We start from the raw sequence: 25910 nt of genomic DNA on the forward strand, positions 1-25910 counted from the left end.
GTATCCTTTGCCACGGTGGTGGGGGAGAGGAGTGAGAAGTAAAATGAGGCTTTTGGATTTGACCAAGTCAGAGGCGCTCAGTGAGAATAATTGTTAAATAGTGTCACTCGAAGCTTCTTTCAATGATGAAGCGCAGTGGTCCGTAATGAGTAGAGACAATGAGTATAGCCTACATTTTTATAAGCAGGAGCCTAAAATTGAGGTAGATTACAGATAAAGGGTGGAGGAAAGGTCTTCATTTTTAAAAAATATATTATTTATTTATTTTTAATAAATAAAATAGAGGGGAGAGGGGAAGGAAGGGAGAAAGAGAGGGAAAGAAACACTGAGGTGTGGTTGCCTCTCACGCACACCCTACCGGGGACCTGGCCTGCAGCCCAGGCATGTGCTCTGACAGGGAACCAAACCAGCAACCCTTTGGTTTGCAGACTGGCACTCGGTCCACTGAGCCACAGCGGTCGGGCATGGAAGGTCTTTATTTTAGTATAAGGCATTTAGTATAAGTATGCTGTGATGGTCTGAATGTGTCACACGTGGTCGGAACAGCCATTGTAGGAATAGAGAAAGAGAGCTGAGTGGGGCCAACTCTCAGTCAGGGCTAAAGTTTGGGGTTTTTTTTTTTAACCTATAAATTCTTTGAATTTTTCAGTCCTCTGGGTTGTGCCAGTAAAAGACATTTTTCTTTATAGATCTAAGCAATGACAATGACATAGCAAGGCTGTTGGAGTGGACGATCGTGACAAAGTAAAAAAGTCAGGGACAGAGCAGTTATTGCTGGAACTCGGGACCCGCATGGAAGGAAGCCCCGGGGGGCTCGGAGAGGTCAGGCGGCCGTGCTTATCTCTGCATCTTTGTTCAGTGTTGTGCTTTGAAAGCTTTCGGTGAGTTTTTGAGTTTCATCCACATTCTGTGACCAATTGATAAAGAAACTCAAAGTCTGCAGTCCGTGTTGATTTTAGAAAGTCAGTCTCTGAAGCCCATTTCTGGAAGGAGTTTAAAGAGAGAAGAGGACTAGAAGCCAGGTTCAGTCTTCTGGTGGATGCTTGGAAAAGGATAAGTGGTTTCTGGGATCATTAGAGTGGATCCGATTACCTCGTGGAGTAATGATGGAAACAAAGCATAAAATCAGAGGGACTGTAAGCACCCTGCATTCTTCCTTCGGGCAAGTAATACCATAGCATCGATGACAGATAGTTTTCTCTGCGCTTTATTTTTTCTGAAGGTTGGCAGAACTAGAACATTTACAGTGGTACACATTTAAGTGTTTTAATATCCAGGTGATTAGGAAGTGCAGAATCTCTTTTGCTGTATTTTCAAGGCTTTTGTTCTGACTGCATAAATTTAAAAGCAGCTAATGTCTGTAGTGAAACATTTCTCACTGGAAAAGTCATGGACAACGGGGGTGTTTGCCTACCTAGAGTCAGGGACTTAAACTGCAATCAAATGTTCAGGCCTTATTTTCCTCAAATGTGAAGGAAAGAACAATGCTTGAGATACAGCTAAGGTATTTTTAAAGTATGCAATTTGTGTGACTCTTGCTGAGTCAGGTGAGTGGGTGATGCTGGCAGAGTCGTAGAAGAAACTGACTTCTAGCAAGGGATGGGAACCCACGCTAAACAGAACAGGAGTGGGGCCGAGCGTGTGCTCAAGGAGAAGGAAGCCTCTGGGTGCTTAGATGGTGGGACTGATGGCTGAGCAGTGATATGAAATGACTGTGTCGGGGGCCCAAAGGGAAAAGGACTTGCCCTGGGTACCTCAGGATGTGAGAGAAGAGCTCAGCTGGAGTCTGGCAGTGGAGGTAGAGTGGCCTGTTAGAAAGGACTGACTCAGGAAAAGAAAGGAAAGAAAGGACTCACTCTAAGGAATTGCTTGCTGGCTGGAGGGAAATAAAATCGTGAAAGAACAAGGAGTCCTGGTAATGTTCTAGACCTACCATAAAATTGCTTACTGTGAGACTATTGTGCTTCAGTTGTAGTCCAAATGGGTAACATTTGTACCCCACATTGTATAGTAGTAAATGTCTTGGTGTGTATTTGGACAGACTCGGCCGTCTGTTACTCATTAGGAGTACCAAGAAGGGGATTCTCGCTAGCAGGCACGAGAGAGCAGGATCCAGTGTCTTCACAGGACAAAACTTCAGTGCATTAATTCAGCAAGCGCAACACAGCCTTCAGGTGGCATCTCTGGGGGTGGGGTTGGGGAGGGCTGGCAGAAAAGAATCTTTTTTTACACAGCATTTGTTTGATGCTTCAAGTTATTCTCTCATTGTCATTTCTCAGAACATGGCTGGATTTGGCCCATTTAACCACAGGCAGAGACCTGGAGTTTATTTCAGAAGAAAGCCCAGTAGTCAGTAGAATATAGGGGTCTGGAGATACGATAATATTATGTGATTTCCCTGTAATGCAGTTGGAATTGTAAAGACTAGGATAGATTTGAGGTATGGAGGTTACATGACTCTAGTTGAATTACCCTCTGGTTTTCGTCATCGTTGTCTGCCCTGTTAAGTTTTCTGAAACTTAGTACAGTGTTTCTCTAGTTTAATTTGAAGCAGGAATTATTCTTTGATCATCAGGCAATATCTCAGCTAGTTTTCGCACTCAGACTATCTTTAATCAACAGGTAACTCTTGATACATATTAAATACAAGTGCATTACATGCTGTAAGCAGATACTAAGATGAACGAGAGGCAGACATTTATTTCTCAAGTTGTCTGATCTAATGGGAGAGGAGGATGGTCTGTTGAATGGTGGTTGGGAAGTTGGGTTCTGCAGTCAAACCCAGTCCAAATTAAGATCTGGGTTTCGATAAGTATTGGATGTATAAGCATGGAAAAGCTCCTCAGTCTCTCTAAACCTTATTGGGTTATCCATCTAGTACCTGTCAGCACTGGAATCTCTGTAATAGTACCTGTCTCAGCGGGGTACAGGAGGCCGCCTAGGACATGGTGGTTGTAAAGGATTCGGAACGCAGGGATTCCTCCGTGAACACTGACAACAGGCACAGATGGAGAGAATGCTGCCTGACCGGCCCACGGCATTATGACTTTCTGGAAGTTCGTGTTAGGTAAACAACTTAGGGTGCTCTCTGTATGGATGCAATGCCATTAACTAACATTCCCAGAGGCAAACACAAGAAATAACAGGAGAGAACAAAAAACCTTATTTTTTTTAATTCACAGAAGTTGTCTAAGCAAATTATATTTCTTATTTTCTGAGGTATTTTGTTTGTATTACATTCTGGTAACACATGTTAAAGGAGTTGAACAGCCTGAATCAATAGGGAAAAACTCACCAATTCTTTTAGTACATGATTATTGAGCCTGTTATGTACATGTCTCATGGATTCAAGCACTAGACGTAGATTATCCACACGGAAAATAAAACTAGTTAAGGAGCCGTTCTGGTGATTGGCACTCAAACGCAGGCGTTTGCCTGACTGTTGAAGCCAGACGGCTACACATGTTGGAGGATTTTCAGCCATGGATACCTTGACTGTTTCTCTCGGACATCTTAAGTATCTGTAAATGTTCAGTACCACTAATTACCCTGTGGTGTGATTTATTCTTTAAAAGGTTATGCAACGTTTGATAACATGCAAAAGTTTATAATAAATTCTTTAAATTAATAGCACATAATACTCCATTAAAGCTGCTGTGTGAAGAGGAGCTTAAGTCATTTACTGTTATTATGGCTAACTAAATATACATCAGTTGGTAATTAAATACTTCCTGAATGCCACCTCTGTGTCTCCTGTCAAAGGTCTGGTGATGGTCCTTGGGCGTTTTCTTGGTCAGTAGGTCCAGTATTTGGGAAGAAGAGCTGAACATGGTCCAAAGGGCTGTGAGGGTAAGCTGGAACCCAGCAGTGTCCGTGTCTGTCACCACCTAACCAAGAAGCAAATAATGGCTTCAGAGAGTAACAGCTGTTGATGATATAGTTCCTCCTTTCAAATCTCAAGTACATTCCTCTCTTGGCCAGCTCTGACCTTGAACCACTCATGGAAGGGAATTCTGGGAAATGTAGTTCCACCTTGCCCACGTTACTACAGTTCAAACCTCATGTGTTCCTGTACTTATTTGTTGTATTATAAATCAGAGGGACATTCAGAGTTATTTATTCTTAGAAGATATCAGGATATTTAAGATACCAGAATACTTAAAAAATAAAATTTAACCTGATTATACAATTGTTTTCTTTTCCATTAAACCATGTCTTTATTTTCAAAGCCATGAAATAGCTTAAAACAGGAGTAATATAAGCCTACCTTCTTCTGTTGCAAGAAAACATTCTTTTAATTTGCTAAGTTGGATCTCTGCCAAAACATTTTTTTTGAAAAAAGTTATCTAGTACAGTGCCATCTAGTGGTATGTTAATTTATTTTCTGGTTATGAAAGTAGTTCACTACCACATTTTACTTGGTAAATCAAGAACTTTACTTTTAATCATGCCTAACTCATAAGACATAGGGAACTATTTTTAAGTAAATCAAATATTTGTAAATAAAGAGAACTAGAAAAGGGGAAAAAGCTGGAAAAGTGGTTTATTTTACCCTTAGATTCTATTCTACTTCATTTTCATACATACTGAGTCACTATTTGTTCATATGATACCATTTGGATCCAGGAGGAAAGTGGGTTTCTTGTTTACAAAAAGAACAGGATTATTTTAGAAATGTGATGGGGCGGAATGAGCATGGGCTTTTAAGTCAGACAGGCATGGGTTTGTCTTTCAGCCTCACTTGGCTTATGTTGTGGCACGCCGTGCTCCAAGAACTTGACATGAATCATGAAATGTTCACAAAAACCCGACGAGGCGTGCTACAGACGAGGAAGCCAAGGCCCACAGAATGGTTAGTGTTGAGTGCGTAATCTCATTGTTTTTCAGTGATTGGTGTGTTTACCTGTTTCTCTAACACAGTGACCTTCTGCAGGAGGATCTCACTCCCGTTTTCCCAGCACCTCGTATGGATTCATATGTTCCCAATCCAGTTGGTGAATATTTGACTATTTTTTTTTGCTTCCATGAAGAGTCACAACAAGAACGATAGAAAATTAAATTGTAGATAAAATATCAGAAAAATCAGTGTTTTCTCAAGGGATTACACAGTTAGAAACCTTAGGCTCTGTTCTCTGATTGGTCACTTAATTTAATTTTAATCTCAGTTATATATGCACAGAATTTCAAGAGTTGTACAAGGCTTGTTGCAGAACTCAGCAATCTCCCAGCTCTCACCCCTCCCCCCTCTCACTCCTCCCCCGGTCCCTGCTCTAGGGGGTTCATCTTGGAGGCCTGGTTCTGCTTTATCTCCCGATCGCTAGCTAACTTGTTGTTCTTTCCAATTTTTAATTTTTCAGCCATAGGCATTACCTTTGATATCTCATGAGAGATGAAGAGGATTTATCTTTCTTATACACCCTTACCCTAGGTGAAGGGCCCTCCTTTAAGTTTTGAATAATCAGTGTTTATATTAGTATAACTATAAAACATTATTCACAGCATGGTTGTTTTTTCTAACACATTATGTTGGTTTGTTTTCCCTGGTTTATGTTGTCTTTTTGGAGAGAAGGGTATTGTTTGTTTGCTTAGATTTTCTCTATCACTTCCTCATTTCAGCTATTTTCCAGGTTCCTAAGTATAGTTAGGATATGTGACTTTGAGCCAGTTTAGCTCTTCTGATGAAATATTTTGTCACTTATAGACTGAAGGGTACAGATGACATGAAGAGTGTAGGCTGCTTGTATTCTGAAAACTTTGTTTTCCTGGAACAGGCACCTGGATGTTTTGTGCTGACCATGTTGTTAATGGACCCCATTGCCAGCCCTTACCCAGCCCTCCTCTCTGACCTGATGGTCTTTTCTTGGGTTGGCTGGAGCATCTCTGCTGCCTCCCAGAGGGACTGGGGGATTCAGGATCTGGCTGGAAGTGGAGTCCCATTAGTGTGGGACCAAGACTGCTGGTCGGCAAGAGCTCTGCCAGGTGCACACAATGAGCTAGAAATACCCCAGCCCAGCCAAAAGACCGGAAATTCTTCGACGAGGAAGAGTTACTAGAGTCTTGTGACAGGTAGAAGCACTTACCTTTTATAATGAGTAGTTGTGGAGAAGCAAATGTACAGATAAAAGTTGCCAGGGGTGAAATGAAGACGAAATGGCATGTAAGATACGAGCCAACAGTAAGTAAAATCTTGTTTGAAACAAAGATAAAACAGAAAGATCCCTAGCAGTAGCTTCTCATAGGTTGCTATAGAAAATAATAATGCTGGAGATATAAGCATGAATGATCTAATGATTCTTAGCTTTGTAGATATTTTGTTTACCTCCACCATAGCCTTAGCGTGCTTGTGAAATGGTGTGCGAGGTGTTATTTGGGGGGACGTCATTGTAACTTGATGTAAATGTAGAAGAAAAAGTAGGGGACAAAATGAGTCTGGATAGGTGTGCCTTGGGGATACTGCAGGTCTGGTTCCAGACCACTGAAGAAAGCGAATATTGCGATACAGTGAGTCACATGAACTTCTTGGTTCCTGGTGCATATAAAAGTTATGTTGGGACTATATTGTAGTCTGTTAAGCAGGTGATAGCATTGTCTGAAAAAAACCACAAAACAATGTACATACCTTAATTTAAAAACATTTTTTTGCTAAAAAAATACTATCATCTGAGCCTAAATTTAGCAAGTTGTAAGTTATATGTTGGTGGAGGGTTTTACCTTCAATTTGTATAAAACTCAGTATCTATGAAGTGCAATAAAGCGAACAAGTGCGATAAAATGAGGCACGCCTGCACAATTTTACTAGTTTGCTACTGAAGCTGTCATTCTAGACAGCTAGCACTAGGAGGCCACAGAGACCATGATTCTGGCGGACTTAGGTCTAGTTGTGCCTGGTTCCTGTTGGAGTTGAAAAGGAAACTTAGGGCAAAACGTCTATTGAAGTGCTGTAAAAACTGCTTAAAATTCAGGATCACTTAACTAAATGAAAGATTAGCCATCCTGTTTTTCATAATGTAGTAATAAGTGAATCTAAAGTGCAACACTTTTTCTGTATGCTTGTGACATTGTAAATAAAATAACTATGCATAACCACCGCTTTTTAGAATTGTAATTTTGACTTTTAGTTCTTGAACCCCTGGATCAAGGCCCTGATTGCCTTATGCCTGGATGATTTCAGTAGCTTCCCGATGGATGACACTTTTTGTCTTACTTTCTTCCCGTCCATTCTTGCTAAAAATAAGAGTTTTTCATCAGAAATAGTTTTTGGTCATACATGTCCTCTGATTGGAAACTCCGGGTAGTTTCCGGTCAGATGGTACTCAGATCCAAGCCCATTCATTCAGTCACTCATTGATCAAATACGTACCAGTGCCTTTATACAGCAGGATGGGCAGTCGTGGGCGATGGGTTTGCCCATGCATTTTCTCACAGAGTCTCTCTTACAGCTGAGTAAACACAGCTATTCATCCCTAAAATTTTACCTTTGTGCCTTTAAACATAAATCAGCCTCCTGGTCATTTCATAATTCCCCTCTTTGAGAACTGCCTCTGGTTATTTAAGACCGGATCTCCCTCAGTTGCGGTGGGTCCTCCCAGCCTTGGTGGGACTTAGCTCATACTGTGCTGGTTTCATTTATTTTTAGTTTTGCTCTATTAAAAACTTAAAAAATGTAAATTTGTATATGGTTAAGAATAAGGTGGTCTTTTTTTCTTTATATTTCTTCTTAGTACTACCTAAGAAGTACAAATACAGTACTATGTAAAAAGGAAATACTACCTAATGACAATAGCACATAGCTTTCCCTGCAAGCTCTCAGCGCAGTCTTCCTATCTAACAGAAACACAGTTTTGTTTGAGAATCCACTCCTCTCGGCGTGTCCTTGGACTTCGGGGAGGGTGGGCTGAGGCCCCAGCCTCTGGCATCACGAGGGTTCCATTCCTGCCATTTGATGGTTGGAGCGTGAGCACGTGACCCAGTTCTGGCCCGTGGGACAGGAAGTCGGCTGTCCTCCCCGAGTTAACCTGGGAGCTGAGCCCACTTGAGGCTGAGCAGCAGCCACCACCCAGGCACGAAGGGACCCCGCCCAAACACCGTCACCGCACTGAGGAGGGGAAAGGAGAAAAACAGGAGGAACGTGGGCCTTGTCCGGCCTGACCGAGCCATCCTCCCTTGCTGTTTCTCGTTACGTGAAGAAAATGAAGCTTGGTTGGTTCGGGATTTTTCTCTTGTTTTGACGAAGGCATCTGGCTAACTCCTCATCCGTCAGGTCTCCGTTCAGATTTCCAGACCTCTTCCAGCTCCCGGGACATCTCCTGTCACGGACTTGTCACACCATCTGGTGACGATTGTTTACTTTCCAGTGCCAACATTGACGGTGAGCTCTGAGCGTAGGCACTTCCTCTTGTTTATAGTTCTGTCCTTAAAAACTAGCATAGGGCCCATGACTGGTGAGTTTTTAATACCTTTATTTATTCATACTCTTCTGAAAGTCAGCACAAGGTTTCTGGGGCAGGGACAGATTATTACTTACATCAATAAGCTAAGTCAAGAGATTCCTAATTTTTAACCCCTGGAATATCCCAGTGACTATGGTTCATGCTTCCAAAATATAAACACTTAACTCAAGGGAGAGAGATCACTTACTTTCTGTTCAGTCATCTTTGAGGTTTTAAGGGTCATCCTTTAACCTTGGTCTTCATAAATGTGCCCAGAAAGCTGTTGCTGTGCAGAGGTATAAGAATAATCTCTTCCTGACAACGACACACAGTAGGTGCTCAATAAACTACTTGTTGGGAATTCAGCAATTTTAAAGAATAAATTTAACTGAGTTATTTCAAATGGGGCAGGGATTGAGGGCCTTGTTGGTACAATGGGGGGAGTATATCAGGACTATGAGGGGGCATTTTTTAAATCAAAAATACACTTTCCACCCCAAGATTCTGATCTGTTATTTCTGTCATAATTCCTTCAGGATTTGTGGGGAATCCTTCATTGTGCTTGTGTTTGTATTTGTGGCCACGTAGGAGGTGAGAGAACCCTGACAGCTTGCCCCGAGCCAGAGTAGCCCCCTCTCCAAACCACTGTGGCTTCCCTGTACAAGTCAGTGACAGAGCCTCGAGTGTCAGTGCTTGGTTCCTGCCAGGGGAGGGTTTGGTTTGGTGTTTACTTCCATGGATTTGGTGGGATCTTTTAAAAAATAATTTATTATTATTTGTTAATGGCTTACCTTTTTTCAAAGAAGTTTTGAGGCCGTTCTACAGCAAAAATATAAAATAAAATGACATATAAGTAGGGAATCAGAACTAAGAAAAAGTTTACAAGTATGTCAATTGATTTTTCATTCAGATTTGGTTCTAGTGTTTTTTTAATTGAGATATAATAGACACACAGCATTATATTAGTTTCAGGTGTACAACATAATGAACTAATCATAGTAAGTCTAGTTAACATTTGTCACCATACACAGTTACAGATTTTTCCTTTTTGCGATGAGAACTTTGAAGATCCACTCCTAGCTCATTTAAAACTTGTAACACCCTGTCATCTGTGGTCCGCATGCTGTGCGTTACGTCCCCATTGGACCCCTTCACCCATTTTGCCCACCCTCCCTGTCCCCTGCTGCAAGCGCCCACCAGTCTGTTCTCTCTGTCAGTGAGCTCAGGGGGTTTTGTTTCATTTTGTTGTTTAAGTTGCCATCTTAAGTGGTAGCTTTTTCTATGGAAATTACAAAGTAGTGGGGAGTTTTTTGGCTTTTAGTTATTGTATTATTACTTGCATCTATCCGGCAACATTGATGAATTAATGTTTTATTAGTTTTAATAGCTTTTCTTCATAATTCTCCATGTGTAAACAGTTATCACTTGGAGATAAAGAGTTTTGTCACTTCATTAACATTTGTATGTCTAACTTCATTTATTAAATTCACTAGGATCTCTACTTTATTGAATAGAATCAGTGGTTGTAGTCACCTTGATCTCATTTCCTGGTTTTTAAAGGAAATACTTTATTATTTAATAATTAAGTATGACTTTGTTTTAGGTTTTTGTAGAGGAAATTCTTGATGTGCTAGGAATACTTCTAAAATCATGAGCAGCCTCCCAGGCCAACTGAGCAGTTGGTTAGAGTGTCATCCCAGTAAGCCAAGATTGCAGGTTCGATCCCGGGTCAGGGCACATACAAGAATCAACCAATGAATGCGTAAATATGTGGAACAGCAAATCAGTGTGCCTCCCTACCTTCCTCTATCCCTTTTCCCCTTCCTCTTTCTCATATCAGTAAATTTAAAAAGAACATGCATGATGGTTAAAGAATTAACAAAACTCTTTCTCATTCTCGAAGGAGAAATCTGACCTTAAATGAAAACTTTGTATCCATTTCCTCTGAATCCTGCTAAAAGTGGAAAGTCAACCATGTTACTAGGCAGCATTGCTTGTGGTAAAAATGATATTTATTTGGTAAATGTATTAGCACTGAAAAGAACTACACAGGAACCCTAAGTTCTTGATTAGGAGAAATAACTGGGAGCACATTTCAGAGGTGGCATAAACTTTGGGGGGACCCTGGAAGCTGTCACTTGAATCAGCGAGGTACTGGTTTCTTTTGGGGACATAGGGCTTCTGAGCCAGCAGGCATCTGTACCCGCCCTGTGAGTCTCGTTTCCTTGTACCTGAGCTTCCATCTGCATGTCAGAGAGTAGTTCTTGGATGGCCATGTGGACTCCCGGGAAAATTCTTCCCATGGAGAGGAACACATGAACACTGCTGTCATGCCTTGTTTTCTTAGGAGTTCTGAGGAGACGGCCGCTGTGTGTGGCCTCTGGTAATTGGATAGCTCAGAATGTGTAGTTGGAAGTCCCATGTGGGCATTGCACCGTGCATTTAATCGCAGTACAGGAGTAAAGTGTTTACTGGGGCTAATCTAAGTTTATTACTCAGAACCTTCAATTTCTGATTTTTATTTATTGGAAAACTCATTCTCATTGACTATAAATGAATATTATAAACTCAAACTTACAAAAATAAGTGTGTACAGTTTGTAATTTTTTTGGTTAGAATTCATGTATGTTTGCCAACCCCAAAATACATTAGCTATTAAAAAGAGTTTGATGACTAAGGTTTTAGACCTGTGTGGTCCAATGGGTAGATAATTTGCTTTTCTAATAAGGCTATTGGAATTAATATTAAATATATCTAAAATTTCAGTTTCTTGCACTAGTATCATTTCACTAGCCACATGGGGCTGGTGGCTGCCATATTGGAAAGTATAGATACAGAACGTTTTCATTATTGCAAAAAGTTCTCTTGGATGCTTTTACTCATCGAGATTATCAAGAGCTTTATATTTTTACTGTCTATGTTACATCCTATGAGAAACCGCTGAGCCAATTAGGATATTGCTCAGGGACAGTATTGAAGACCCCAGTGTATTTTTTACATAATAATCTGTGAGAGATTCGTTTCTCAGATTTGCATACCAGAACAAATTCTGTTTTTCCTGAGACTTACCAATCCATCATGGCTGGTGTGAATTTTGTAATTGATTGGTTTTCTCTTTTTGTTTTATTGACCAGACAGTGTAGGGCCAAATTTACGGCTAGATTTAAGAAACCTCTGGCCTACATAATTTGCATGCTTTTTCATTGTCTGTATTTTTATATTTATAAAATATAATTCTACTGTAGTGTTTGGATTTTTATAGGCTGTTTCAAATGCTTTGCGAAAGGAGACAGTATGAATATAGTAATAAATACCTTTAAGATTTTGATGGATACTTTAGTGACTTGCTACTCTGGTCACTTACCGGGAGCCACTTACTGCTGAACGCCAGTGCTGGGAAGGAGTTACAAACCGTTCTTGGCTGGTAATGATCACGACACCCACCCCTGGAACTGGGACTGCTTTCCAAGTGAAGTGACTTACAGTGTATACCTGTGATAAAATCGGTTTAATTGAGTTTTCTAAAATGTTTTTAATTTTCAAAGTAATGTTTGAAGAACTCTCTTACAAAACAGTTTATAAAATCTTCAGGCACGTTAGGATTGGTAGGGAACTTCAACCAAGGCCGTATCTGAGTATTTTGAGCTGGTGAACCAGGTTTGGGTAAAATGGGGAGGGTACTGTTTTGTTTTTTATGGAAACTTTTGTATTTTGAGGGTAGCAGAAAATTGAATTCTGGGCATTTATACCTTCTCAGTGTAAAAACACCACAGAGTTTTTCTTCTCCTATTTTATTCTGGAACTTACAAGCAGGTTGACATTATATATTTCATTTACGTTTTGCAGCTTCTCTTAGTTCTGAAAGCACTTAAAGCAGCTTAACACATTTCAGGCCAAAAGATAAAGCAACTTTATAAAAAATAAAACCAACTTTATCTCAAAGAAGTTGAAAGATTAAGTGCTCCTGTGAATCAGTGTTCAGAGTAGACTCGGTCACATACTGGATTTTACCTTTTCTGCATGCTCAAGTGACAAACAGAAACAGGATTCTAGCGTTTTCATGTAGTGACAACCGGAAGCACATAAACATCTGCAGAAACCAAACATTTCCTGGAACTAAACTCGAGCAGAAATGTGTCACGTGAATCTTTGTTTAAAGAACCTGGTGAAAAATATCTTCAACCACAGTTATGTAAAAGGCCCAGGAGCACGTTCCCGTGGATCGGGTCTCCAGAGACAGCAGTGGAGTCTGGGACGCGGTGGTCAGGAGGTGCGTGTGATGGCTGATGCGGGCCGGGCGCAGGGCAGCTCGGGAGCAGGAGTCTGGCTCCTCTGTTGGTCTGAAACCGTACACAGGAGGGGAGCTTAGAAAATCACGGTCACCAGTAGGACCGCTGGGTTGTTTTTTTGCTCTGGAATGCTAGGTGTTGTCAGCATGTGTTTGGTGTGGGTGCTGATTTTACTCTGTTCATCTCAAGTCCTCTGACAAACACCTGCAGTTGGAGATAGTTTTATTTTGATGACTAACGTGAAGCTTTTAAGCTTTGAAGAAAGCAGACAACATTTTTCATGAAATTCTAAGGGCTGGGCTTCTATTTTTGCCCCTTCAGAAGGCTAGTTCACTTTGGAGTAAAGGACAGCAATGGAATCTATATTTTTTTTTCAAGGAGCTTATGCTCACTAATATGTTTCCATAACAAAAAGTAATGTAAGACTTCACAACTTACATGACAAGGAGAAAACAACTTTTGCCTGAATTATTTGAGGGAAAAGTACAACAAACTGTCCATCTTTTGAAAACCTGAACTGAAAAACTTGAGTATGGTCATCATAGTGCAGTTCCTTTGGAGAATGGTTTGTATCCTTTGGAGGAGAATGTGCCCTTTGAGCCTGCTAGGCTGAGTTCCTGAAAAAGTTTACACTCTAGCCTGGGGGTTAAGATTGATCTTTCCATATTTATTAGATACAACAGTCCTGTTATAGGCATTAGATATTAGCTCCTTATTCTGGTGAAAACGGACCAATTTCTGCTTCCTAAAACTGAACTACACCCAGTCAGCATGTAAAAGGATGCACTGGTGGGATTTAGGGAGGTGCTGAATACCCACCATTCGGATTGTGTATGACGATAAGGATAAACTACCCGGCACATAGTAGGTACTTGATTAACGTTGAGAATAGCACCATCCTCTGATGTTGTGGATGATGGCCTTACATACAGTTTTAGAGTTTTTATACTAGGTCATATGCTTTTGGGCATATACTGGGTCATATGCTTTTTGGGGATTTATCCTGATTTTAGCAGTGTTTTATATTGGTATTTAAGAGCATTAATAGCATTGTGTTAAAAGTGTAGTTTTTATTCAGTAAGTTGGAGGTTAATGACTCAGGAAAAATGCAAATGGTTTGGAATTGCTTGGTGAAATGAGGCAAGGTTTAACAGTGTTCGAGAGTCAAATAGTTATATCAGAATCCAACTTTCTGCAGTTTTAACTGTGGACCATAGTTCAGCACATGAAAATGCTGCATTGATAAAATATTTCTGAGTGGAATCCACTAGGAACCTGGTGGAGCCCTGGAGTCTAGGGTTTGGAGATGGACACGTGTGCAAGCTGGTGCAGCTGGTGAGTTGTGCCATTCTCAGAAGACAGGCTTACTCATGAAGAGGACCTTGAAATCATTTGCCTACACGCGGAGAAATGCCTTTGGGAGAGTTAAAGGCAATTATAGATACACCTGAGAAGTTTAAAGAAGAACCTTTAAAAGACAGCAGCCACAGCCGGTCTCTCAGTCACTGTTCTTCCTACCACCCAGTTTAAACCCCAGGTAGTGCAACGAATCAGGTAATGTCGAGAGCTCCGCAGGGACTCTTCTGCGAAGACCACACTCAAGGCGATGCATTAGTACATGACCATACCTCACCAAAGGAGGGAGCGATCAGGTGGCTGGAATGTGATTTGAGGAGTTGGAATTGTGACCCGGATGTCATATTCTAAAATACCCTGTTTAGTTCTTTGTTTGTTTCTTTTTTTTATTGATTATGCCATTACATTTGTTCTATTTCCCCCCCTCCGTTCCCCTCCACCCTGCACACCCCTCCCCCACCATTCCCCCCTTTAGTTCATGAACACGTGTCTCAAGTTTTTTAGATTCTGTATTTCCCCTACTATTCTTACCCTCTCCCCCTATTTTCTATCTACTGTCTATGCTACTTATTTTCTGTACCTTCTCCCCCCTTCTCCTTCTCCCACTCCCCTGTTGCTAACCCTCCATGTGATCTTCATTTCTATGGTTCTGCTCCTGATCTAGCTGTTCTCTTAGTTTGCTTTTGTTTTAGGTGTGGTTGATAATAACTGTGAGTTTGCTGTCCTTTCACTGTTCATCTTTTTTATCTTTTTCTTAGCTAAGTCCCTTTAACATTTCATATAATAAGGGCTTGGTGATGACGAACTCCTTGAATTTGGTCTTATCTGAGAGCACTTTATCTGTCCTTCTATTCTAAATGAAAACTTTGCTGGATAGAGCAATCTTGGTTGTAGGTCTTTGGTTTTCATGACTTGGAATACCTCTTTTCCGGCCCCTTCTTGCCTGTAAGGTCTCTTTTGAGAAATCAGCTGACAGTCTGATGGGAACTCCTTTGTAGGTGACAGTCCCCTTATCTCTTGCTGCTTCTAGGATTCTCTCCTTCATTTTAATTTTGGCTAATGTGATGATGATGTGCCTTGGTGTGTTCTTTCTTGGGTCCAACTTCTTTGGGACTCTCTGAGCTTCCTGGATTTCCTGGAAGTCTATTTCCCTTTGCCAGAACGGGGAAGTTCTCTTTTATTATTTGTTCAAATAAGGTTTCCACTTGTGACTGTTCCTCTTCCCCTTCTGGTACCCCTATAATTCGCATGTTGGAACATTTAAAGATGTCCTGAAGATTCCTAAGCCTCTCCTCATTTTTTTGAATTCTTGTTTCTTCATTCTTTTCTGTTTGGTCACTTTTTCCTTCCTTCTGATCCACTTCCTTGATTTGAGTCCCAGTCTCCTTTCCATTACTATTGGTTTCCTGTGCATTACCATTCATTTCAATTAGTTTAGCCTTCATATGTTCCTCTAATTTGTGACTAAAATCAACCAGTTCTGTGAGCATCCTGATCACCAGTGTTTTGAACTGTGCATCTGAAAGTTTGGCTATTTCTTCATCGCTTAGATTTATCGGCTCTGGGGCTCTGAGTTGTTCTTGAGCCATGTTTTTATCTGTTTGTGTCTGTTACGTATGAGGAGCAGATCCTTAGTTGTTTACCAGGGCTGGGCCACCCAGGTCGCTGGTTTGTGACGCTGTATGTGGGGGTGGGGTCATAGAGGGAGCAATGGCGGTCCTCTCCGCTGGCCCAGTCTGTCCCACTGCTCGACCCCACCTGTTTATCTGAGCGGAAATGTGTGAGCCCACCGCCCTGCACCGTGTGGTCTCAATGCTCGCCTCTTCACTGGTTTATCTGCACGCAAATGCTTGACCAACCGCAGCCAGCCAGCCGTGCCTCTTCCCTGTGTCCGCCCGTAGCTAGCCCGCACCTGGGATCCACGCCCTCAGCTTCCTGGTCGGGGATCTTTTTGGTCAACCCGCTCTGCTGCTGGCTTCGCCCCTCTTACCAGTTTAGCTGAGCATTTCGTTTTCGGACTCCGTATTATCGATTTTCTGTGTGGTTTGGTTGCGTTTATTGTTAAAACTTTGTTGTTTTTAGATTTGGTTGTGCGAGGACGCAAGGTGTTTCCACCTACGCCTCCATCTTGGCGGAAGTCCCTGTTTAATTCTTAAAGTTAGTAACATTCATGTAATACAGGAAACCTGTCAATAAAATATCAATGGGAAATATATAAATGATAGAGTCATATGAAGATTTTGTGTTCAGGGTACTATGCAAAATTGGATTCTAACTGCAGGGCTCGTGCTCTTCAGGAGGGTGCCGATAAGAGCCGTAGGGTCTGGAGATTTAGTTAAATCACCTACCCACAATATTCTCAGCCATTCATTTGATTAACTCACTATACAACATATCGGAGATCTGTTATGTACCAGGCATTTTCTTGCCACTGGAAGAATATAGTATTGAATAAGACAAATTTCTTCCCTTAATGAAGCTTAAATTCTGTAGAGAGAAGACAGAAGAAAGTGTGGCGGTACCAAGTGGGGGGTGTTACGAATGAATGAATTGAATGAATGAATGAGTTGAATGAATAAATGAATATAAACAAAAGTAAATCAGGGAAAGTGGAGTAGAAGGTGTAGTGGTAGGGATGCGGTGTTACCTGAAACACGGTGGCCTCAAGGCCCCTGATGGGTGAGGTCTTGAGTAAAGGCCTGAAGTTGGTGAGGGGGCACCCTGCAAGTGTCCGTGGAGAAATGTAGTAAGTGCCAAGACTCAGGCCAGGCAGGATGTGCCTACATCCTGGTGGAGGGTCAGAGCAGCGGGGCAGGGGTGGGGTAAGCGAGGGAAAGGATGGCAGTTGATGAAGCAGGAGATGTTACCGTTCCCTGCAGCCAGATGTGCGCCTTGTAAGAAGGCCTTCATGTTGCCTTTTACTCTGAATGGGAAATAATTGGTGGGTCTTGAGCAGAGGAGAGCCACGTTGTCATGTTGCTCTATCAGTATGACTGGCCTTTTATTTTGAAAGTGGTGTGCAGTGAGGCAAGGGAAGAATCAGCTGGGAAGCTCTATGGTAATCCCAGTGGAGATGGTGGGGGCTCACGTGGCAGTGGAGGAGGGGGAGGAGTGAGAAGTTAGAGTTCAGACATATTTTTAAGGCAGAGCGAACAGGGTTTGCTGATGGCTTGGATGTGGGGTGGGAGGAAAAGCGAAAAGTCAGTGGTGACTTGGAGGATTGAAAGATCATTTACTGAGATGGGGAATCCTGGAGGAGCCTCAGTCTTGGAGGGGAAACATCTCTGAGGGGAGTTTGGACAGGGAATGCAAAGTGTGAAATGTCTGTTACACGTGTAAGGGACAGTGACAAGGAGGAAGCTGAAAATAGGAGCCTCGAGTTCAGGGAAGAGGTTCAGGCTGTTATAAGACCCACTGTGATGGTCTCCAGCGGAGGCGTACGGACAAAAAGCAGTTTGAGAAGTGAGAGCCTGGGTCACTGTAGCATTAAGAGGCTGGCAATGAGGAGTAAGCTAAGGAGAAATGTCCAGTGAAGCAGGAGAGTCAGGAGAGGGTCCTGGACACCAAGCAGAGAGTGTTTAAGGAAAGAGGGGAGTAATCACCTCTGTTAGATACCACAGGTGTCTTTGGGAAGATGAAAACTGTTAGATTTAGTAAAAATAGTTTCCAATGCTTTTTTAAAAGTTATTTTTCCTGTTTCATGGAGAAATAATTGACTTTTTTTCTTTGAAAGTTACTTCTTTTTTTTTTAAATTTATTTAGTTATTTTTCAAGTACAGTTTTTTGTCTATTTCTCCCATCCCAGCCTCCCCCTCTGCCCGATAATTGACATTTTTAAATCCTCATCCGAGGGATATATTTATTCATTTTAGAGAGGGGAGGAGGAGGAGGTGGGGAAGAGAGAAGAAGAAACATGGGCGTGAGAAGGAAACCTCCATCCATTGCCTCCCTGTCGGCCCTGACCAGGGATCCAACCCGCTACCTTCTTGTATATGGGATGGTGCTCCAACCGACTGAGCCACCCAGGCAGACAGAGCTCTCCAGTGCTTTTTTACCCAAGTGGCCATGAATGAATTTAGTTAACCTTTCTCGGAGATAACAGTGGTACCTGCCTCATAGGGTGATTGTGGCGAATGGTTTAAATGGATGAGATAATTCGTTTGAAGTATCTGCCTCAGTCCCTGGCTGTTGGATAGTTTGAGGTGGAAGTCATTGGTGGCTTAAACAAGAGCAGTTTCAGGAGAGCCATGGGGACAAAAGCCTGATTGGAATGGCGGGTTCGAGTGAGAATGGAGACAGCTCTTTGGAGTATGCCAGGAGAAATGGGACATTCATTCCTGGGGATATGGGGCCCAGAGAAAGGTGTTCTCTCTGTCTCACCATTTATAAGCCGATGAGATCCATCCCGTATAGAGGGAAAATCGACATGCTTGGACTTGAGATTGTGAGGTGGTTTGGTCATAGATAGCAAGTTGACTGAAATAATTAGATTTGTCCTCTGTTTCCTGGCCCCCTTCTGCTTAGTCTTTCATTCTTCTGTTCACCAAATATTTACTGAAGGTTCGGAAGGTGCCAGGGACTGAGCTCAGTTCTGGGTAGAGAGTGGTGATCAAGGGGCACGTTAAACAGGAGTGAGCCTACGTTCTCAGGAAGCGGCTGTCGTCTGGTGAGGATCAGCTTTCTAAAAGCACAAGTAAGTAAATACAGATTTTGATGGAGGCTTAGTAGGAAAAAAGTAGGAAGCCTCTTGTACTTTTAAAAGAGAGAATACCATGGTGTGATTTAGACTGACGGCATTAGAAGGCCTCAGCTCTGACAGGTGGCCGTGAGTGAAAGGGAGAGAGTTCAAGTGGAAGGGACAGAACACGGGGGCAGCCCTGGAGCAGGGGAGGACCGGTGCTTTTGCGGAGGGCCACTGTGGCCTAAGAATTTAGGAGGGGACAGGTGGAGCAGCGTTTTGGTGCCCGTGTTAAGATTCTGGGTTACACCCTAAGGGCCGTGGGAAGCCACTGAAGGGTTGTAATGTGGGAAGTGACAGGACTAGATTTGCACTGGGGAAAAGCCATCCGTCCTGCAGCGCGTCATGGTCAATGACTTGGAGCAGGCAGCGGTGGGGGGAGAAAAGAATACCCATCTAGGGGAAAAGATAGTAGCTATGAAAATATTTAGACCAAAATATTGATCATTTTGCTATAAAAAAAGAATTGAAAATATCTTCCTTTTTGGTAGAATTTGCTTTGAGTGTACCAGGTTTCTCAGCAGCTGTGAACAGGGCATTACCTTGTTAAAAATAATAGAGAAGAGTCAGATGAAGATATCAGTGATTTCAGTTTAACAAAAAGTGAGACTTTGTGCGGAGCCAGGAGGTGCAGCGAGTGGGAGCTTCATCCCACGCACCAGAAGAGGTCGCGGGTTCCATCTCCCGTTGGCCACGTGCGGAGGGAACCGATGTTCCGATGTCGCCCACCCTCCCCCTTCTCGATCCTTAAAAACAACTTATTCGGGTCAAGATTAAAAACTATGAAACTTCGCAAAAATTTGTTGTAACTTTGTGAAAAATTAAAAATAATAAGGCCCTATCAACCTTTTTTCTTCCAGAAAAAGTACCAGTGACACAATGTTATAGATAGAATCTAAATAAGAAAACAGATTGAAGTATATGAATGTGTACTAAGAATATAATCTTTATATTTTGTGTTCACATAGTATAAAGAAATTTCAGAATTTATGTTTTAATGTAGTGAATGTACATTATTTTTACTTTTTAGAATAAAGGCAATGTAATAACAGTTTATTGGTTAATAAATCTCAAAAGTTCCCTTTTTCACCTTCAAAAGTGTCTTGGTTTGTAGGGTAAATTATACGGTCACAGATAGAGGATCTCACCAGTCCAGGGGTCAGACTGGTGAAAAGTTGCAGTACAGGATGCACATTTCATCAAACTGGTTAGGCTTCTCCCAGAGGGGTTTCCTAAAACAGGAGGGCAGTTGTAACACCAAGTATGGCCCTATCAGGTCACCCGCAACTCCCGGGCCATGAATTAACTTGTTTGGATCCCTCGTGTGAAAAACAAAGGAGAGAGCGAGGAAGAAAAGAAGAAACAAGTTATTCCCTGTCTAGACAGTCTACTGGCGAGAATTCTGTCTTGGTTGTAATTCCAGTTTTCTTTCTCACGCAGGCATTTTATAAACGCTCTCCAGAGTCAGAAGAGCCTGGGACATTTCACCATCTGGAGCTTCTCTGCCTGGCCGATCCCAGCTCCAACCTTCCAGTCTGTGGGACCAACCTGCCAGTCTGTGGGAGATGGTAGACAGCACCCTGTAACAGCTGAGTAAGTAGCTGCTGCCGTGTTTCCGTTTTACTGTTCTTTAAAAGTAAAATTTTGTAACTTTAGAGTTTTAAAATATTATGTATTTTAATCGGGTTCTTTACATTTTGTTGTTGAATAATGATGGCAATTATTATAATTGCAGTAAGTGAATATTTATAAATAATGAGATTCTGAAGTTAATCCTTTGATGATTAAAAAGAATTAAAACATTTCCATGCATAATACTTGAGCTATTAAGGAGCATAGTGAGGATTTAAGTGCATATATAAAAAATTTAAAGGCATTCTCTTTACTGTTTTTTTTCACTTCTGTATAATGAAATGCAAAATTATTACTAAGGCAACTGTTCTGAATTTTTTAAATGCAACTATATCTGTCTTTAACACAATGTATTTTGGTTAACTTGAAATAAATACTATTTTTTTGTTAGTGTAAATTGAATTTTAATAGCTCTTTCTATTTGGAAATAATGACTTTTTTCCTGCTAATGTAGATAAGAACACAGAATTTATCCAATTTAACTTTTATTTCTGAGGGAATAAGGGCATTTATTCATTCTAATCAGAACATCTGGACTAAATTTTAAAAAATTGAACCAGTTATTTTGATAATAAATTGTTTCTCAGAATGGAAGCTATTATTACTCTCGTTACATCTGTTGAAACTGTTTTGACAAAACTAGGAGGTGGTGGTGCCAGGGCCTTGTTCTGGAATGCCAAGTTTAAAGACAGTAACATACATGACGTTCACCACGTGGGGTTATTTACTCATGGTCTGCATCTGTGCTGCCCCGGGTGGCAGTCACTGGCCACGTGGACCTGTGGAGCCTTGACAGGCAGCTGGTCCCTGCTGAGGTGTGCTGTGCATGAAACACCCCGTTTCAAAGACTTAGAATGTAAAAGAAAAAGAAGACTCGGATATTTCACTCAAAATTTATGTATGAACCACATGTTAAAGTGATAATATTTTGGGTTAAATAAAACATTAAAATGAAATTCACATTTCTACGTGACTGCTAGGAAATTGAAAATTACTTGTGGCTTACACTGTATTTCTAATGGACAGAACTGGTCTGTATCATCATATACAATCAACATTCTTAGTTATCTATTATTCAGCCCTCTGTTGGCCTTTAACCTTCTGGTCTGTGTATGGATCAATTAATGTAAATCTGTATTGAAAAATATGATTCTTTGGTTTATCAAATGTTTATTGAATACCTCCCATGTGCCAGGCACTATTCTAGGCACCGGGATACAGTAGTGAACAAAGTAAAGCAAAACCCCCTGCCTTTACCGAATTGACATTCTATCCGAGAGACTAAAATAAGTAAAGAAGTAAAATATGTAATACATTAGAAGGTAATATGTTCTCTGCATAAAATGTAAGAGAAGTTCAGTTACTGAAAAGGCGATACTTGAGCCGAGAGTTTGAAGAAGGTGAGAGAGAACCCCTGTGGATATTTGGGGCAAGAGCAGTCTAGGCCAGGGCTTCCCAATCCCCAGGCTGCAAACTGGTGCTGGTAGGTGGCCTGGTAGGAACAGGAATGGCCGTGCAACAGGAGGTGAGCGGTGGGCAAGCAAGAGAAGCTTCACTCGCATTACCGCCTGAGCTTCACCTCCTGTCTGCCCCAACCCCCATGTGTGGAAAAACTGTCTTCACAAAACCGGTCCCTGGTGCCACAGAGGCCGGGGACTGACTGCTGGTCTAGGTAGAGGAAACAGCGAAAGGAAAGCCCTGAGGCAGGCGCGGCCTGTCTTGTTGGAATGGTAGACAAAGGCTTGGTGAGTGTTGGAGTGTAGCGAGTGATGGGGAGGGGAGGAGATGAGAGGTGGTGGGTAATCACATCGTGTGAGCAGTGGTTATTGTAAGGATTTCGGCTTTGAGTGAGATGAAGAGGAATTAGTGGGGTTTGAGAAGAGAAATGAGATGGGTTTTCTGTTGACACTGCTGTGATTTGAATGCTCTGGGCTGAGGGTGGGAGATGGTGAGGGTGAAGCAGAGAGGGCCCAGTTCAAGGCTCCTTGCAGTGACCCAGGTGAGAGGCGGTGGTTCCTGAGGCCATAACCAGGGGAAGCAGTGGGATTCCAGTTACAGTGTGTCGTCCTGAAATTATGCATGGGATGGGAGAGCAAGAGTTGTGTCAGTGTTGACTCCGCTTCTGGCCTGAACCACTGAAGGATGAAGTTGCCTTTTAGAGAACTGGGGAAGATTTTGGGAGGCATAGATTTGGGGCAGCACCTGGGGCTCAGTTTTGGATACATTAAATCTGAGATGCCTCTACAGTCATCTAAGCAGAAAGATCAAGGAGCAGACAGAGCCCAGTTCAGTGAGAGAGGTCAAAGCATTAGCATTTACAGCCCTGAGAAGAGTTGGGACCGCCAAGGGAGTGAGAGTAGGTGGAAAACGAGAGAGCCAGGATCGGCTGCAGCACTTGCAGGTCGAGAGAGGAGACGGATTCAACAAAGGTTGAGCGGACCTGAGGAACGGACGATGAGGCAAGAACTGGGATATTCTAGTTGCCAAGGAAACGGCATTTCAGGGAGGCAGGAGTGGCCACCCGTGGGAATGCTGCGGGCGGGTGAGGTGAGGTATGAGCTGGAGCTGACGGCAGGGTTTAGCCATGAGGACGAGAGTGTGTCAGCGGAGTGAGAGAGACAAGAGGCTGAGCAGAATGGATTGGAGGGAGAGTCGAAGGAAATAAATGAATTGGATAGGGGGATATACAGACTCTAGAGGAACTACAGAGTCAAGAGGGGTCAAGGAAGTTTTGGTTTTAGTTTTTTCAATGAGAGAAATGACATGTTTCTCTCAGCGCATGCATTAGGAAGATTTTAAGATCTTCTGGAATGACCTCCAGATTTGTGACACTTAACACCGTCACCTGTGTGTCTCAGTGTGTGTGTGTGTGTGTGTGGAGGGGAGGATCAGTGTTTTCCTCGTAGATTTGTGTTTTGTAGAGTGTGTGTGCGCTCGTGCACAGAGGTGGGCATGGATTGTGTTAACAGTTGCTTTTGTAATGGTTATGAAATTTGGCTTCATTTCTTCTTGCTCAGGGTCTGCATTCATATCCTGATAACTAAAAATTTTAAGAAAACAAATGTTTAAGCTAGTTCACCTCCTCTGGAAGTGTTGAGAGAACTAGTGTTTGGGGGTAATTTCTTTTCCCCAACTTAAAGGAAGTTGCCAAAAGCATCGGAAGAAGTTGAGGCAGAGACACACCCAAGGCCCTGAGACAAGATATCGCCAGAATACCTAGGTCTTAGATCTGATTAACAACTATGTGCAACATTTAATTGTTGTAGAAAATCAGGGTAATAATTGCTCTACCTACTCCATGAGGTCTTTGCGAGGATCAAATAGGGTAGTAGGTGAAAGTGCTTCGCCAACTATAAAGCATTCTATAAATATCAAGTAATAGTGCTAAAAGCAAGGTAGGCTTCAGGATTTAGTGACAGTATTTGTAACAACTGGAGAAAAATGGAACGTGACAAAATCGGGTTGAGAATAATTACAGTACATAATAATACTGGTAGAATCTTCAAGAATTTGCCTTTTATGTACGTCAGGCTTTGTTAATGACACCCCAAGTCCATGGTGTTTGGGCCGTCATAGAGTATTGCGGTCCAGAGACGTGGCCGAGAGCCAAAGAATCAGTCAGCTTGTCCCCGAGGAACCTCAGAATCACCGAACATCTGACTGTTTTGGCACGTTAATGTTAGTTTGCTGAAACTATGTGCAAGAGCCGCTCTCTTAATGGAAAGTATTCAAACTATGATGACACATTTTATGTCAGGCTTGAGAGCATTTCTATATTTGATACTTGAAGTGGAATTATGGTCATACTTTATTTTCATAAGCGATGGTGTGATGGGAAATTGAGAAATTTAAAATGGGTAGCCAAGGTCACTCCCGTTGATGATGATGTGAAGCAATTTTCAACAAAACAAGTATAAAAGTGGACAAACTTGACAAAAAGTCATTTCTGGGCACCGGAGAAGCAGGTGGTAAATGTGCTGGTGTTCTGGGTAAGGAGAGTGGGAGTTTGTGGCCTAGTTGCACGGGGCCTCTTCTCTCCCCCCACCCCCACCTCAGTTGGTAAGAACTGCAGTTTTGTCGTCCTACAGTTTTTACCAGAAGTGAGGGACTTTGTGGGGGAGGCTGGGGTTGTGGGCAAAAACCCCACAGCTTTGCCATCTCAGGTTTTCAGTCCTGGTTTGGGGACACCAGGCAGAAATTGAACAGGGTGAGCCTGGCGGTGAGAGAGCCACAGAAGCCCTGCGATCAGCTCTCCACACACCTGTGGCAACTGCTAAACTTTGCATGGCCTGGGGATGGGTACTCGAGAGAGTCACACAAAAATCAAAAGCCAAGGGAGGCCCCTTAAAAGCTTGGGTGCAACTCGGAATGCTCCTTGGCCCATAGACAACTCCGTCAGCAGAGTGGGGAAGCCTTACAGATGCAGAGTGTTTGGGCACAGCCTCTGCTCAGACCTCTGGCTGACACTAACCTGGGCAGACACAGAGGTAATGTCTAGGGAGCCAGGCCAGAAAGTAGAAATGAGAATTTTGAAAACCCAGCAAAATCATCAGGGGCTACACTTCATTGAAAGAGACAGATTCTGTAGTTTTAAGTTAAGACAGATTACTAAAAGAACCATCAACCCTTAGAATCCTAAGCTTTATCAGCTGACAAGGAGATGAATAAAGTATAGTATATCACGTAATGAATACTATTTGGCAATAAAAAAGAATGAAGTACTGAACGATGCTACATTGTGGATGGACTTTAAAAACATTATGTAAGTAAAAGAAGACAATCCCAAAAAGCTGATCATACATCCATTTATAATAGTATCAAAAAGACTAGAATACTTAGGAATAAATTTAACAATAGAAATGTAAGTCCTGTACCCTGAAAAGTACATTTTCCTGAAGAAAATTAAAGTATAATGAGTAAGAATATACACTGAGTTTATAGGTTGGAAGACTCAATTTTGTTAATGCAAGCAGCTTTCCTTCCCCACATCGATCTATAGATTCATCAAAGCCATTGTCGAAATCTCAGAAAGGATATTTGGAGAAGAATATTTCTAGAAATTGGAAAACAGATTCTAAAATTTATATGAAAATGCAGAGAATGTAGAACAGTCAAAATAACTTTTGAAAAGAAGGATAAAGTTGGAGGATTTAAACTACCTGACCTCAAAACCTACTGTAAAGCTGCAACAATAAACACAGTGTGGTATTTGCAGACAGACAGACATCTCAGTCAGTGGAACAGAATATCCAGAAATAGAACATTGAAGTAGTCAGTTGCTTTTCAACCAACATGCTAATGTAATTTGATAGAGACAGCACTGTCCTTTAACAAACAGCATTGCCACAATGGAAAGCCAGATGAAGTGAAATGTACCTTGGCTTTTTACCTTAGCACACACACAAATATGCACTAAAAATGGATCGTAGACCAAAATGTGAAGACAAAAGCATGTCAGGAAGTCTT

The 25910-nt window shown here is 42.0% G+C and overlaps 1 long non-coding RNA gene across 2 annotated transcripts in view; it reads left to right on the forward strand.

Annotated features, from left to right (window-relative positions):
- LOC119064267 (uncharacterized) overlaps window positions 1-25910 on the forward strand; it is a 143228-nt gene that overhangs the window by 16549 nt on the left and 100769 nt on the right. The window contains exons 1-2 of one of the 2 annotated variants that reach the window (XR_008390074.1): window positions 890-12699; window positions 20253-20405. This is a non-coding gene — a long non-coding RNA (uncharacterized LOC119064267). Of the gene's footprint in view, window positions 1-889; window positions 12700-20252; window positions 20406-25910 lie in introns of those variants that run through there. The other variant, XR_008390073.1, reaches the window with a different exon arrangement.

This window comes from Artibeus jamaicensis, unplaced genomic scaffold, assembly GCF_021234435.1.
Source record: "Artibeus jamaicensis isolate MK-2021 breed Jamaican fruit bat unplaced genomic scaffold, CSHL_Jam_final scaffold_3307, whole genome shotgun sequence".
NCBI classification, from domain to species: Eukaryota; Metazoa; Chordata; class Mammalia; order Chiroptera; family Phyllostomidae; genus Artibeus; species Artibeus jamaicensis.